Source organism: Colossoma macropomum, unplaced genomic scaffold, assembly GCF_904425465.1.
Source record: "Colossoma macropomum unplaced genomic scaffold, Colossoma_macropomum, whole genome shotgun sequence".
NCBI classification, from domain to species: Eukaryota; Metazoa; Chordata; class Actinopteri; order Characiformes; family Serrasalmidae; genus Colossoma; species Colossoma macropomum.
The window spans coordinates 1,347,120-1,360,195 of NW_023495660.1; the positions used below are offsets into that span (position 1 = coordinate 1,347,120).

Genomic DNA, 13,076 nt, shown 5'->3' on the forward strand with positions numbered 1-13,076 from the left:
ATTTGGCACTCATGTTTCATATAGAATCTGTTATAAGTTGTGACTTTAAAAAAATAACTCTTCAAAGTTGCACATAAATCCACAACATACTCATGAATTATGTTGTAATTTGGCCTTTTCTGAATTAATATTTTCTTGATTTTCTTAGTTGTAATCTGGTTTCCATTTTACACGCCTACCTTGTTGATACTGTCCTGGTGTACAGTTAGAGACTGTAGCTCAGCTTTTCCCATGCAGAGTTGGAGTCAGTCATCCTGTAACTCCCAGCCCTGGTTCTGGAGTAACAAGCTGGTTAGATTAGGGAAAACCCTTAAATGTGCAGGGCAGGGGGTACTCCTGGACCAGGGATGGTAACCACTGCTCTCACCCTTCATACATGGTGAAAAAAATTTCTGACAACATGGTCACTGCTGGGTACTCATCCAGACTCAGTTCAGCAATGACAATAGTATTGTGCTGGTATAAGTGTATCAGGGACAACAGTACTGCTGGAATTTTTAAACACTGTACACACTTCCTGGCCACTTAAGTACACACCTGCCTTGTTGCTGCCTTGTCTTGCCATGCAAAGTTGGTGTCTCCTTTGACCCGTCATCAGTGGTCAGTTTCTAACTACAGGAATACTGCTTGCTGGATATGTTTAGTTGGTGTTTTCAGTCCATGTTCCAGATATTTTAAACATGTCATCATGAGAACTGTCCATCACCCAAATCATATCTGGTGCATGCCAGTGACAAGAGTTCAGTTTCAGGCCTTTTTTCTAAATGTTCTTGACTTTACTATTGGCCATGTTCATTAAAAAATGATTAATCAGTAACTCAATGATGATGCCAAAATCCAAGATGTAATTACGCATTTCTAAGTCATTACTTAATACATCTACAGGTCATTAGTTAATGTATTTACAAATGATAATGTGCCCCACCAAGTAAAGTCATGATACAATATACATTTATAAGTCATCTGCTAATATATAGATATATCGTAACAAATAATTGTTAACATTTGTTTAAACAACAAACAAAAGCTCTTGAAAAAACAAAACTAAAAAAAAAACCCTGTACTTGCATCTTAAATGTTTTACTCAAATCAGATCCAACAAACAAAAAAATATGTCTTTTCAGAGACAATCTTCCAATGCACTTACTTCTTGTTAATGTCAAGGAGATCCCCTTTCTCTTTCATTGCATGTATCCTGCTGTGGTTCGGCTCAAGTAAACACTGGTCTTCACAAAGCTTAACAAACTTTTGCAAGTTACTACCTTTTTTGAAATTAACCCTAAGGGCATGGAACATTTCAGGATTAGCTGCTGCCAACTCAGCTATAGGGGCCTGGTTAACGATCGTGTTTCTGTCCACGCATGTCCTGCAGTATGCCTCTGACTTTGTCAAACCTTTTTTCACCAGCTCCAAAACTTTGTTATACCTCGCGATCAAATCTAATGTAAACATATACATACATACACACACACACACACACACACGCACAAACACATAATGTACAGTTGTGATTTAATCAATTCTAAAATACAGCAAATACAGCACAAATTTCAGTTTCAGAATCCATGCTAGGTATGCATGTTGTCCCAGAAAATAGTTCTGTGCCTCATTTGCAATGTAAATTTGTAGCCAGAGGTGTGTAGTTAAAATCTTGTGGAAGTTATGATATTTTTCTTACCTAGTTGATTTCATCACTGATTTCTACCTGCTGGGCTACTTAGCAAATCCAAGTGATTAGAACAAATTTTTTTTTTCTGAATCTTTCTAAACTACCCGCCTCTGGTTATAGCTCAGTTATTGGCAATGTTAACATACCTCAGCTAAGATAATCAGTCTTTGATTTCCTTGATTTCTTTTTCTTTTGCTTCTTCTTTTTGAGTGAGGCCTCTGAATCCTCTGAATCAGAAGACTCTGATGAGTCTGTAGAGGTTGGAGTATGCTGAGGTGCTACAGACATCTGAAGGGTTGATGGCTGAGGTGCTGCAAATGACTGGAGTTGATGCAAATGCTCTAATTTCAGTTGAAGAGCTATAACAGAAAGCAATTAATCAACATTGGGATTTTGTCAAACCAACCATCTACACTGGAGATCCCAGTTCTATGCTTAGGAGCTGCATTCCTTTGTTCACATACAACTCATACAAACTCAGAAAATACAACCTCAGAAATACAATCTCAGAAATCTGCAATGGAATAGTCATTTGAATTTGAATTCTCAGTTCAAACATATAATTAAAGCGGCTGTACACTTGGTAACAGTAAAGATACTCCCTCTGCATTTTTACAAATGCTGAAGTCGCTTCTCATTCGCCAGCTTCTTGTTTGAATTTTCTCGTTCCACCTTAAATGGTGCAGAAGTTACATTCTGGCGCCTCACGCACCATTTAAGGTGGAACAGGAAAATTCGAACAAGAAGCTGGAGAATAAGAAGCTGACCTCAGCTTTGCGACTTTTTAGTGTTTGACAGTTTCTCGTTGCAGATTAAACATATCGGGAAACCAGCTGAAGTGCATATAACTGCAAATAAGTCCATTCATCTCCAAATTATCAATGTTCGTCTTAAATCTTTCTCTTTGCCTTTTCATTAGCTACTAGCTAGGCAAGATTTTTGTCTGTGTTGCTATGGTGACCAGCAGTCTAAACACCAATATTCAGGGTTAAAGGGTGAATTAGCAGTTATCATTAACCCCAGCGTTTAAGACCATTTATTGTTAAAACTGTGTTAGAACAATCAGCAGAGCTTTATTTTACTGCAATGGAGGATTTTTAAATTTTTTCATAAAAATCTAATTCTGCTGTGGAGCCACAACAGGGCAGTAAAAGAGCTGTGTGTTGCCAACCCCTGAGCTAGACTGATAAAGTCAGCAGTTACCAATTGATGATCAATGCTGAATGAGAGCATTTTTTTTTTTTTGTATTAAATTGATGTGTGTATTCTTACCTGTATTCCTAAAGGGAAAAAAAGAATACTGTGGACCCAAGTGCCACTTATGGATTGACACCAAAAATGTATGTACTCATTTAATGGTACTCATTCATAGGATTTTAAAGAAATTGACTGTGGTGAGGTTTTCGAAGAGGCAAGAAAAAAATCTGATTAGAAGAAGCTGGGATGCTCCAAGCTGTATCGTGAATATTATGCTAAATAACCTTGGCTAGAGGTCAGTTAAAGCTATAAAAGTTTTGAGCTATATAAAAGTATGTAAGTTTATAAAAAGTTATGAAAGCAATAGCAGTTCTAGTATGTAAATATAAGGTGGTTACCAAAGCAATAACACACCAAAGGAAGAAGTACACCGACATTAGCAGTGGCATTCAGCGGTGGATAGAACGTTGGATCATGTCCAAAGCTAGCTAACTAGCTAGAGAGTTTACCATTTCAAACTAAGCTAGTCGACTAGGCTAATACGCTAGCTCGCGATTTTAACGTTAAGAAAAAAAGGAAAGAACGGTACACTTGAAACGAGTTGTATACTTCATGACACAAACTTCACTCATTTACTTACCATATTCATCCTCGGTATATTTTGCTGGCGCCTTCCCAGACCATTTCACTCTCTTGCTCGCCATCTTCTCATTGCCCCTTGCAGGAACTTGGCGCGATTCTTACTCAACTTCCTGTTCGCGGGGGTGCATGATTCGTAAAACAGTGACACGCTGTCTCTCAAATCGAATATGAAGCTCAGGTGGGTCTTGAATGTCTTTGCTGTTATCCCAGTTTGTAAAAACGTCTAAAGTAGGTGCAATTCCACAAATTTGTACTTTTCTTAATGTATTTATGATATTTGAACTCCCCTCCATGATGCTGATGGTACGCACACTGCTTTCCCACTTCTTAGTATCCAGTTTTTTTTTGGTCACGTTGTTTAGCGTTACAGAGACATTGCACTTAATCAGAGAATTATCACACCTTCTAGTTCATGTCCCTGGCAAAAGAAACATTAAGCTCATCAAATAGCTTCAAAAAAGAAAGCTGCTAGCAAAGACAGTCAAGTGCCCGAGATGTAGTCAAGATATGAAGATGAAAAAACGAAGTAATACTTCAGATGGCCTTGTGTGGTGGGTGTTTTTTTGTTTTAATCTTGTTTTAATATTACTTATATACTAGATGAACATTGACTCACTAAATGAACATTGGCTCAGAAAATTCAGTGGAAGGCTGTGGTTCTTTTTGTAATAGATTTTGGATCATTTAAAAAAAAATCAGTAAATATTTCATATTACAAGGTAGCTATATTGCACTACATTGAACTGAAATGCAAAAAACAGTTTTAAATGAATTAAAATTAAAATACAGATGATGGTTATTACACATTATAGGCCACTATATTTTTAGTTTCCACTTTTTTCTCATGCCTTTACAGGGAATGCTGGCATAAAAGTCACAGAGGCAAGAAATACAGCCGGACTCTGAGAGTGGGATCTTTTTTTGAAATATCCAAAATCAGCTTGTTGACATGGATGACATTTGTTTACAGGTAAGCCTAAAATAATGGAATGTGTAATGCAGTGATTTAATTGTAATAGCTTTTGACATACAGTATGCCAAAACCTGATGATTAATCTTTTTAGACAAATTAAGTCTTTCACACTTTCACATAGTATTTTCTGATATTATGCCTGTACAGTCTCTATTAAATCTTGCAACTGTATAAACTTTCTTTTCTATACTGTAGAAGAATATTTTCTGTTTAAAAGTAAATAAACACTGACCAGCTCCTTCATTAAGTCCACCTCCTTGTTTCTACAGTCACTGTCAGTTTTATCAGCTCCACTGACCATATAGGAGCACTTTGTAGTTCTACAATTACAGACTGTAGTCCATCTGTTTCTCTGCATACTTTGTTACCCTTTTCTTCAATATTCAGGACCCCCACAGGACCACCACAGAGCAGGCATTATTTGTGTGGTGGTGTGTTAGTGTGTGTTAGACGGGTGCAAGTGGATCAGACACAGAAGTGCTGCTGGAGTTTTTAAACACCTCAGTGTCACTGCTGGACTGAGAACCAAAACAGCACCCTGTGACTGCTGATGAAGGACTACAGGATGACCAACACAAATTGTGCAGAAACAGATGAGCTACTGTCTCTGACCTCTGACAAGGTGGACCAACAAGGTAGGAGTGTCTAATAGAGTGGACAGTGAGTGGACACAGTGTTTAAAAACTACAGCAACACTGCTGTGTCTGATCCACTCGTACCAGCACAACACACACTAACACACCACCACCACATCAGTGTCACTGCAGTGCTGAGACTGATCCGCCACCCAAATAACACCTGCTCTGTGGGGGTCCTGTGGAGGTCCTGACTGTTGAAGAACAGGGTAACGATGTATGCAGAGAAACAGATGGACTACAGTCTGTAGAACTGTAGAACTACAAAGTGCTCTTATATGGCAAGTAGAGCTGGTAAAATGTGTAGATACAAGGTAGGTGTGTATTGTAGCACTTTAATGCAATCACACACACGCACACTCACATTTACTAAACTACTTATCCTTCTGGGTCATGGGGGGGAGCTGGAGCCTATCCCAGCGGTCACTGGGCAGAAAGCAGGTTAAAACTCACCAAATTGTGACTAACTTGGCAATGGAATGTATCTGTTAAGTGATTAGAGATAAGCTTTTCTGGAGGTTTCATAGTGTCATTTATAGTGTTGAATTTTGGGGTTCTCCAACATCACAAGATTTACTTGAATATCCACACATTAATCTTGCCTGTTTGTTTCTGCTTAGTGGTGATCGTGCTTGTCTAATTATTAAAAATACCTGATACATTAAATGGACCAGGTTTTCTCAAGGCTTGCGCCTCAGGCAAATTGACATGATGCAAGATGGGATTGCAAGAAGCTCAAGGACGTTCTCCAAGATGGCTTCAGTTCTAAGGAAAATTTGCCACCGTGCCATGAAACGATATACCAGAAAACATGGGCAGATGATTGGAGGTGAAAGAGAATTTGCTGTTCTGGATGAAAGCAACTTTCGCCACAAACGAAAGGTGGGTTACATTTGACATTCATATTAAACTTAATATGCTTCATTTTCTTCCTATAAGTCTTTTGATAGTCTCAGTAAAAGATGCCCTGAATGCATAGGTCATGCCTGGTGATGATTACCATCATAACAGTCCCCAGTGATGGTATGCAAAATGTGCATCTTGGAGACGTGACAATGCATTATGTAGAGTGGACATTCTATTAATTATGCCATCTAATGCAACTGCATTGTTTAAACACTAATGTTTGAAAACAATCAGCACCAATCAGCAACTCACTCCATCACTTCTCCTGTGTTCCAGATGTGTCATTAGTAAGCTGTGTAACAACAATATTATAGTCATCATTTTTCTTCTTTCAAATTTTGTTTAAGATATTGTGAGAACTTGGACCCAGTATCTTGAATCAAATTTTAAAGATTGGAATCAGCCTTAACAAAAACCCTGACTGGTATATCCTTGTACATCCCTAAATATAGATGTATTTAGTTGCTTGTCGTTGATTTCCAAAAGTCCCGCCTAACTTTTAAGACTGCCCAGAGACTTTGTCCCATAAAATACAAGCAAACAAAAACAATTTAACACCAGAACTCGCTGTGGCTTACGTTCAACAGGCCTACAAGATCTTAATCCAATAAAAAGCCTATTCCAACAGTATGGTCGAGAGAGAGTTGGCCCCACTTGGAGGAGAAAGAAGTGGGTATTTGGTGTACTTGGTGTAAAGAAGGAACAACGGCATCCAGTCCTGCGTCTTGTGAAGAGAAGATCACAACATCATGTTGTACCTATAGTTGTTAAACATGTGCATCCAGGTACTACACTAATCAGTGATAAATGGAGCGTTAATCACTCCCAGTGGTTTGTAGATCCTCACACTGGAGCCCATACCCAACATCTTGAGATGCATGATGAGGGCATGGTTGACCTACAAAACAAAAATCTGGAGGCTACTAGGCAACAGAACAGATCAAATGCTAAAATAGCACCTTTCATTCGTTGAGTGGACATACTGGCTGGGTGATACACATAGACGTGGTACCCTTGGGCGCTTGCTTAAAGATATTAGGCATCAGTTTTCTGTCTAAAGATGCAGGCTTCTGTGAAATTGTGTTTTTCTGTGTTTCTTTGTTTTTTTTTATACAAATAATTCCATTTAATATCCCTAAGAACTTAATAAAGGATTAGCTATTAGTTTTTTTGGCTTTTTAAACATTTTTTTTATTTTTTTAGTTGCATAGTTGCATTTTTTTTGAGCTTTTATTTGTTGTTTAACAACAAATACCCTTCATTATACCTAAGAACCTACTGAAGGAGCTATCAGTTTCTTGTTTGAAATGTTGGTTTTGTTGTAGCCACATGGTACCCCTGGAAACTTGCTTAAACATGTTAGGCATCAGCATCATTTTGTTTTAAGATGCAGGCTTTGAATAAATTGACTGTGACTTGTGTTTTTTTATTTTTTATGTGTTTTAATTGCATAGATACCTTTTTTATATTTGAGAATTATTAGAAGGATTTACAGTAGTTTCTTGTTTAAAGATGGATATTTTTGTATACATGCATAATTGTATGTGTTCTGGAAGACATAAAAAATAAAAAGTAAAAAATGTTACATTGTCTCACATAGTTTGTTTTTACCTCATGTTTTGTGACCTAAGAAGAATATTTGGAAATTGTGTTTTAGCAAATGCTCTTTGTTGATAAACACATTCAAACAAATAACAATTATTTGTGCACACTGTAATTAATGATATATCTATATCAAGTCAAGTCAAGTCAAATTTATTTATATAGCGCCTTTTACAACAGATGTTGTTGCAAAGCAGCTTTACAGAGAATCTGGGTCCAAGCCCCCAGTGAGCAAACCTTGGCAACAGTGGCAAGGAAAAACTCCCTCAACAGGAGGAAAAAACCTCGAGAGGAACCAGACTCAAAAGGGGAACCCATCCTCCTCTGGTCGACACCAGATAACAACACAGACACAAAACAGTATAAGTGGATACAGTTTTACACTTCTGTACAGTGTGCCAGCCGAATCAGATGCCCCTGGGACGTGATTGAGTGGTGTTCACATCCTCAGGACGGGCAGCCGCTCAGCTCAGGGAAAGAGAGGGGGAGGGGGGTAAGGGGGACAGATAATTAGTTCAGCACCAACATTCCCAGATTTCCATAGGACTCTCTGTCCCAGATCTGCGCCTTATTCTAAGTCTTTTTCTGATCATTAAAATTAGTTCGCGTTAAGAGAATTCTGCAAGGCGTATTTAGGCTTTCTAAAGCGTTTGAGCGCCTTTTCAGTGTGAGAAAACGCCTAAAACCACAACATCATGACTGAACAGATGTAATCACCCAAACTAAAATACTCATATTGTTTCTTTCAGAAAATGTAATTTACGGTGTGTTCCCTTGTATATAAATTGTATTTTTGGGCAGAAATGTCAGTGTATGACTTCCGGTTAGGAATGCGCTCCGAGTAGACGTGCGTTGGCACCGCTCCCGTGGCTACACAATAATATACTTTATACCTTTGCGGCAACAGAGTTATTATCTCGTTAAAATTCCCCGACGCCTTTCTTACTTGGATTAGTGTTAGTCCGATGTCGCGCAATTTGAGAGAGAGAATTATGGCTGATTCAGCTGACGCTCCGCCTTGGTTCCTGCCAGCGCTCGAAAACTTGAAAAGTTCTTTGCTTTCGGAGAATACTGCGGCTCTCTCCAGCGCCCTACAGCCCATTGCTGACAGTCTGGATTCAATTAAACGAACGCTCGAATCTCATTCTGGGAGCATTAAGGCCCTGGAAGCCTCCGCCTCAGATCATAGCGATAGGATTGCTCAACTGGAAAATCAGTGCAGATCACTCACTACGGAAAACTCTGTACTGCTTGACAAGCTCGATGATATCGAGAACCGTTCCCGTCGCTCAAATTTGAGAGCCATCGGTATCCCGGAGAAGATGGAGGCTCAACAAACTCAACAAACTTCATGACGGAATTGCTGTTGGAGGCATTCGGCTCGGACTTCTTCCAACATCGGCCCATCCTGGAAAGGGCGCACCGGCTCGGCCGTTCAGTTGCGGCGGGCGGTACAGACTCTAACAAGTCGAGGCCCTTCATTATGCTCTTCCACTCGTTTCAGGACAAGGAACGTGTCCTTAGGAGGAGCAGGGACGGTGTGAGTTTTCGAGGTCACTGCATCAGATTTTTCCAGGACTATAGCGCGGACCTCTCTCGGCGACGGGCTGCCTTTCGCGCAGTTAAGGCCGCGCTATACAAAGAAGGGGTCCGGTTCAGTATGCTCTACCCCGCTCGACTACGTGTTGTTTCCAAAGATGGTTTCAAGTTTTTTGAAACTCCGGAAGCGGCCCAGGCCTTTCTGAAAGATCACAACAATCGCTGAGCCACTCTTATGTGTCCTGAGGTAAAGCGGCTTCATGGTGCTTAATTCCACTAACGTAGTTTTGTTTATATATTTCACGCTCTGATAACCAGTTAACTAGTAAGAGTTTACATACATGTGGCTACTACTATAGTTTTCTTAACGCACAAGCTGCATTGTATATGTTAAGAAAGTGTATTTCTCTAGCTTTGCCTACATATTGTATACATATAGTGACCAGGCTTGCCCTTTCTGATAACTCGGTACCGAAGGACAAATAGAAAATGCACAACATAAGGGTGAACACATATAAATAGTTAGCTTATGTAGTTAGTAAATATATGTGGAGATTTGATCAAGATAGGATCAAGCGGTGTATTTAAAAGTACATGTGCTTGACGTGTTCTAAGCCAGTCTGTTGGAGAAGTGTTCACTAGAAGTACATTCAAATTGGGTTTGACTGTTTAGAGGGCTGTTGTTCCCTCTTAGGGTTGGGGTGTGTTGCTGTTTTGTGTGTGTGTGTGTGTGTTGTTGTGTTGTTGTTTGTTTGTTTTTTTTGGTTTTTTTGCCCCCCACTTTTTACATTCCCCCGCTCCCCCCATGTCACTTTCCTTTTCTCCTTGAGGTCGCTATGCTTTCTGCCTTCGTCTGTTTTGCACGCCAACGTTTATTTATTTATTTTTTTTATTTCTTATTTTTTAACCACATTTCTCCACTTCTTCTTTTTACTTAAACAATGGAATTCATCTTAAGTAACCCGGTTAGATTTATTTCCTGGAATGTCAGAGGTCTACAGTCTCGAATTAAAGTTACAAGGGCTTTCAATCATATTAGGTCCTTGAAACCTGATATAATATTTCTCCAAGAAACCCATCTCGCTAGACTTGAACATACCAAACTCCGTAAACCCTGGGTTAGCCAAGTATTTCACTCGAACTATAATAGTAGATCTAGGGGAGTGGCTATATTGATTAATAAAAGAATACACTTTACGCCTTCCAAAATCATATCTGACCAATATGGTAGATATATTATTGTGGTGGGCTTACTTTTCCAAACTCAGGTGGTATTAGTCAATATATATGCACCAAATTGGGACGACGTTGATTTTATGGATAGATTACTGTCCATCATTCCTGATCTAAATTCACACAAATTAATTCTTGGAGGTGACATTAACAGGGTTATGAATCCCACACTAGATCGGTCAAAATTGACATCAACAGTAATCTCAAAAATGGCATCATCGTTGTCTTTCTTTATTGAGGAAAATGGCTGTGTCGATCCATGGCGTGAACTCCACCCTCATTCAAGATCCTTTTCCTTTTATTCTCAAGTACATTCTTCCTTTTCTCGAATTGACTATTTCTTTGTCAGTTGTGAGCTCATGCAGTTTGTCACCCAAGCTGAGTACGTGGCGATAGTTATTTCAGACCATGCGCCGCTGCAGATGGATATCACCTTCAGGCATTATCAGAGAGATCACCCTCAGTGGCGTTTTAATCCAACACTACTCTCAGAGGAGAACTTTTGCACAAAGATTTCAGATTCTATTAGTCTTTTCTTACACACTAACAAAACTGATTCCGTTTCTATTTCAGTGCTATGGGAGACACTCAAAGCTGTTATTCGCGGTGAAATTAACACCTCTTATATTAAGAATGCCAATAAGAAAAAGCTGGATGAGCTTTCTAGTTCCATATTATCTTTGGATGGTCAGATTTCTTCCTGTCCCACTCCAGAATTAATTAAAAAGCGTCTTGACCTACAAGCAGAATTCAATTTGCTTTCTACAAAATATGCCGAGGCTTTTATTTTACGTTCTCAAGGTTTTCTTTATGAGTATGGGGATAAAAGTGGGCCATTACTAGCGCATCAGTTAAGGAGACATGCTGCATCTAGGCTAATACACCAAATTAGGGACACTCATGGAAATTTATTGACTCATCCCAAAGATATTAACAAGGTTTTTAAAAATTACTACTCTTCATTATATACTTCAGATGGCCCAGTTAATACTACTGCTATGAACTTATTTATAGATAAACTAGCACTCCCGGTTTTAGACCCCATATTAGCTGTAGAGTTGGATCGTCCATTTACCTTAAGGGAAATTTCTGAAGCTATTAGATCTTTAAGTAGCGGTAAATCCCCAGGACCAGATGGGTTTGGAATAGAGTTCTTCAAGAAATTTGACAACCAACTGTCACCTCTCTTGCTGGAAGTATTTAACGAATCCCTGAGAAGAGGTTCTTTGCCCCCTTCTCTGACACAGGCTAATATCTCACTTATTGTTAAAAAAAGATAAAGATCCTACGTTTTGTAGCTCATATCGTCCCATCAGTCTGCTTTGTAATGAGCACAAAATCCTAGCTAAGATTCTGGCCAAATGCATTGAGACTGTCCTCCCATCTATTATATCAGAGGACCATACGTCTGATAACCTGCAGATTCCAGAAGCTGTTGTTTCACTAGACGCAGAGAAGGCCTTCGACCGTATAGAATGGGACTATTTATTTTTAGTTCTTAATAAATTTGGGTTTGGAAATACACTGATTTCCTGGATTAAGTTGCTCTACACTGCACCATTAGCTCGTGTCCATACAAACTCTGTATATTCTGATTATTTTTCTTTACATAGAGGTACACGTCAGGGATGCCCCTTATCTCCTTTGCTTTTCGCTATGGCCATAGAACCTCTTTCAATTGCTCTTAAATCAGCTCCTGGTATACAAGGAGTAACTCGGTTTGGAATTGAAAATAGGGTCTCCCTCTATGCGGACGATCTCTTGATATATGTAACTCACCCCCTCTCTGCCATTCCTGTTATTAATTCCATTTTAGTAGAATTTGGCTCATATTCGGGTTACAAGCTAAACTTTTCCAAAAGTGAATTTTACCCAATTAATGCTGCTGCTTCTATAATTACACAAACGGAAATCCCTTTTAGGCTTGTGCCTGATGGATTTAAATATCTAGGTGTTAATATTACTCGTAAAATATCACTCATTCAAGATGCTAATTTTTCCCCTCTACTTACTAATATGTGCAGCGATTTCCAGAGGTGGAGTAGTCTCCCCCTCTCTCTAGCAGATAGGGTGCAGTGCATTAAGATGACTATCCTGCCTAAATTTTTATTTTTATTTCAATGTCTTCCTATTTTTCTTCCCAAATCCTTCTTTGTCTCTATAGATAAGGCTGTCACTGGGTTTATTTGGGGTGGTCGTGTCCCCCGTATTAGGAAAGGAATTCTTCAATGTCCCCGTTCTTTTGGTGGCTTGGCCCTCCCTAATTTTATGTATTACTATTTCGCAGCCAACATACAAAAAATGGCCTTTTGGTTTAAATATCCAGAGGCTGTATGGTGTACCATGGAATCTCTCTCTTGTCACTCATCCTCTATTCGTGCCTTGGTCTATTCCTCTCTCCCCATATTCCCTTCTCATTTTTCCTCCAATCCGTTAGTAGTGTCTACTCTAAAGATCTGGACCCAGTTTCGTAGAATGTTTCACTTTACTGAGGCGTCTGCCTTGAGTCCAATATGTAAAAATCATTTATTTAAGCCTGCAACCCTGGACTCCAGATTTACTAGTTGGGAGGGGAGAGGTATTACCACCTTTAGAGATTTCTTTGACGACACATTTAGCTGTTTTTCCTCACTAGTTTCCAAATTTAATCTCCCTAGAACAGACCTTTTCCGATTTTTCC

The 13,076-nt window shown here is 39.2% G+C and overlaps 1 pseudogene; it reads right to left on the reverse strand.

The window, feature by feature from the left end:
* Window positions 1-1,143: 1,143 nt before the first annotated feature.
* Window positions 1,144-3,570, reverse strand: LOC118802709 (annotated as a pseudogene).
* Between the last annotated feature and the right edge of the window lie 9,506 nt (window positions 3,571-13,076).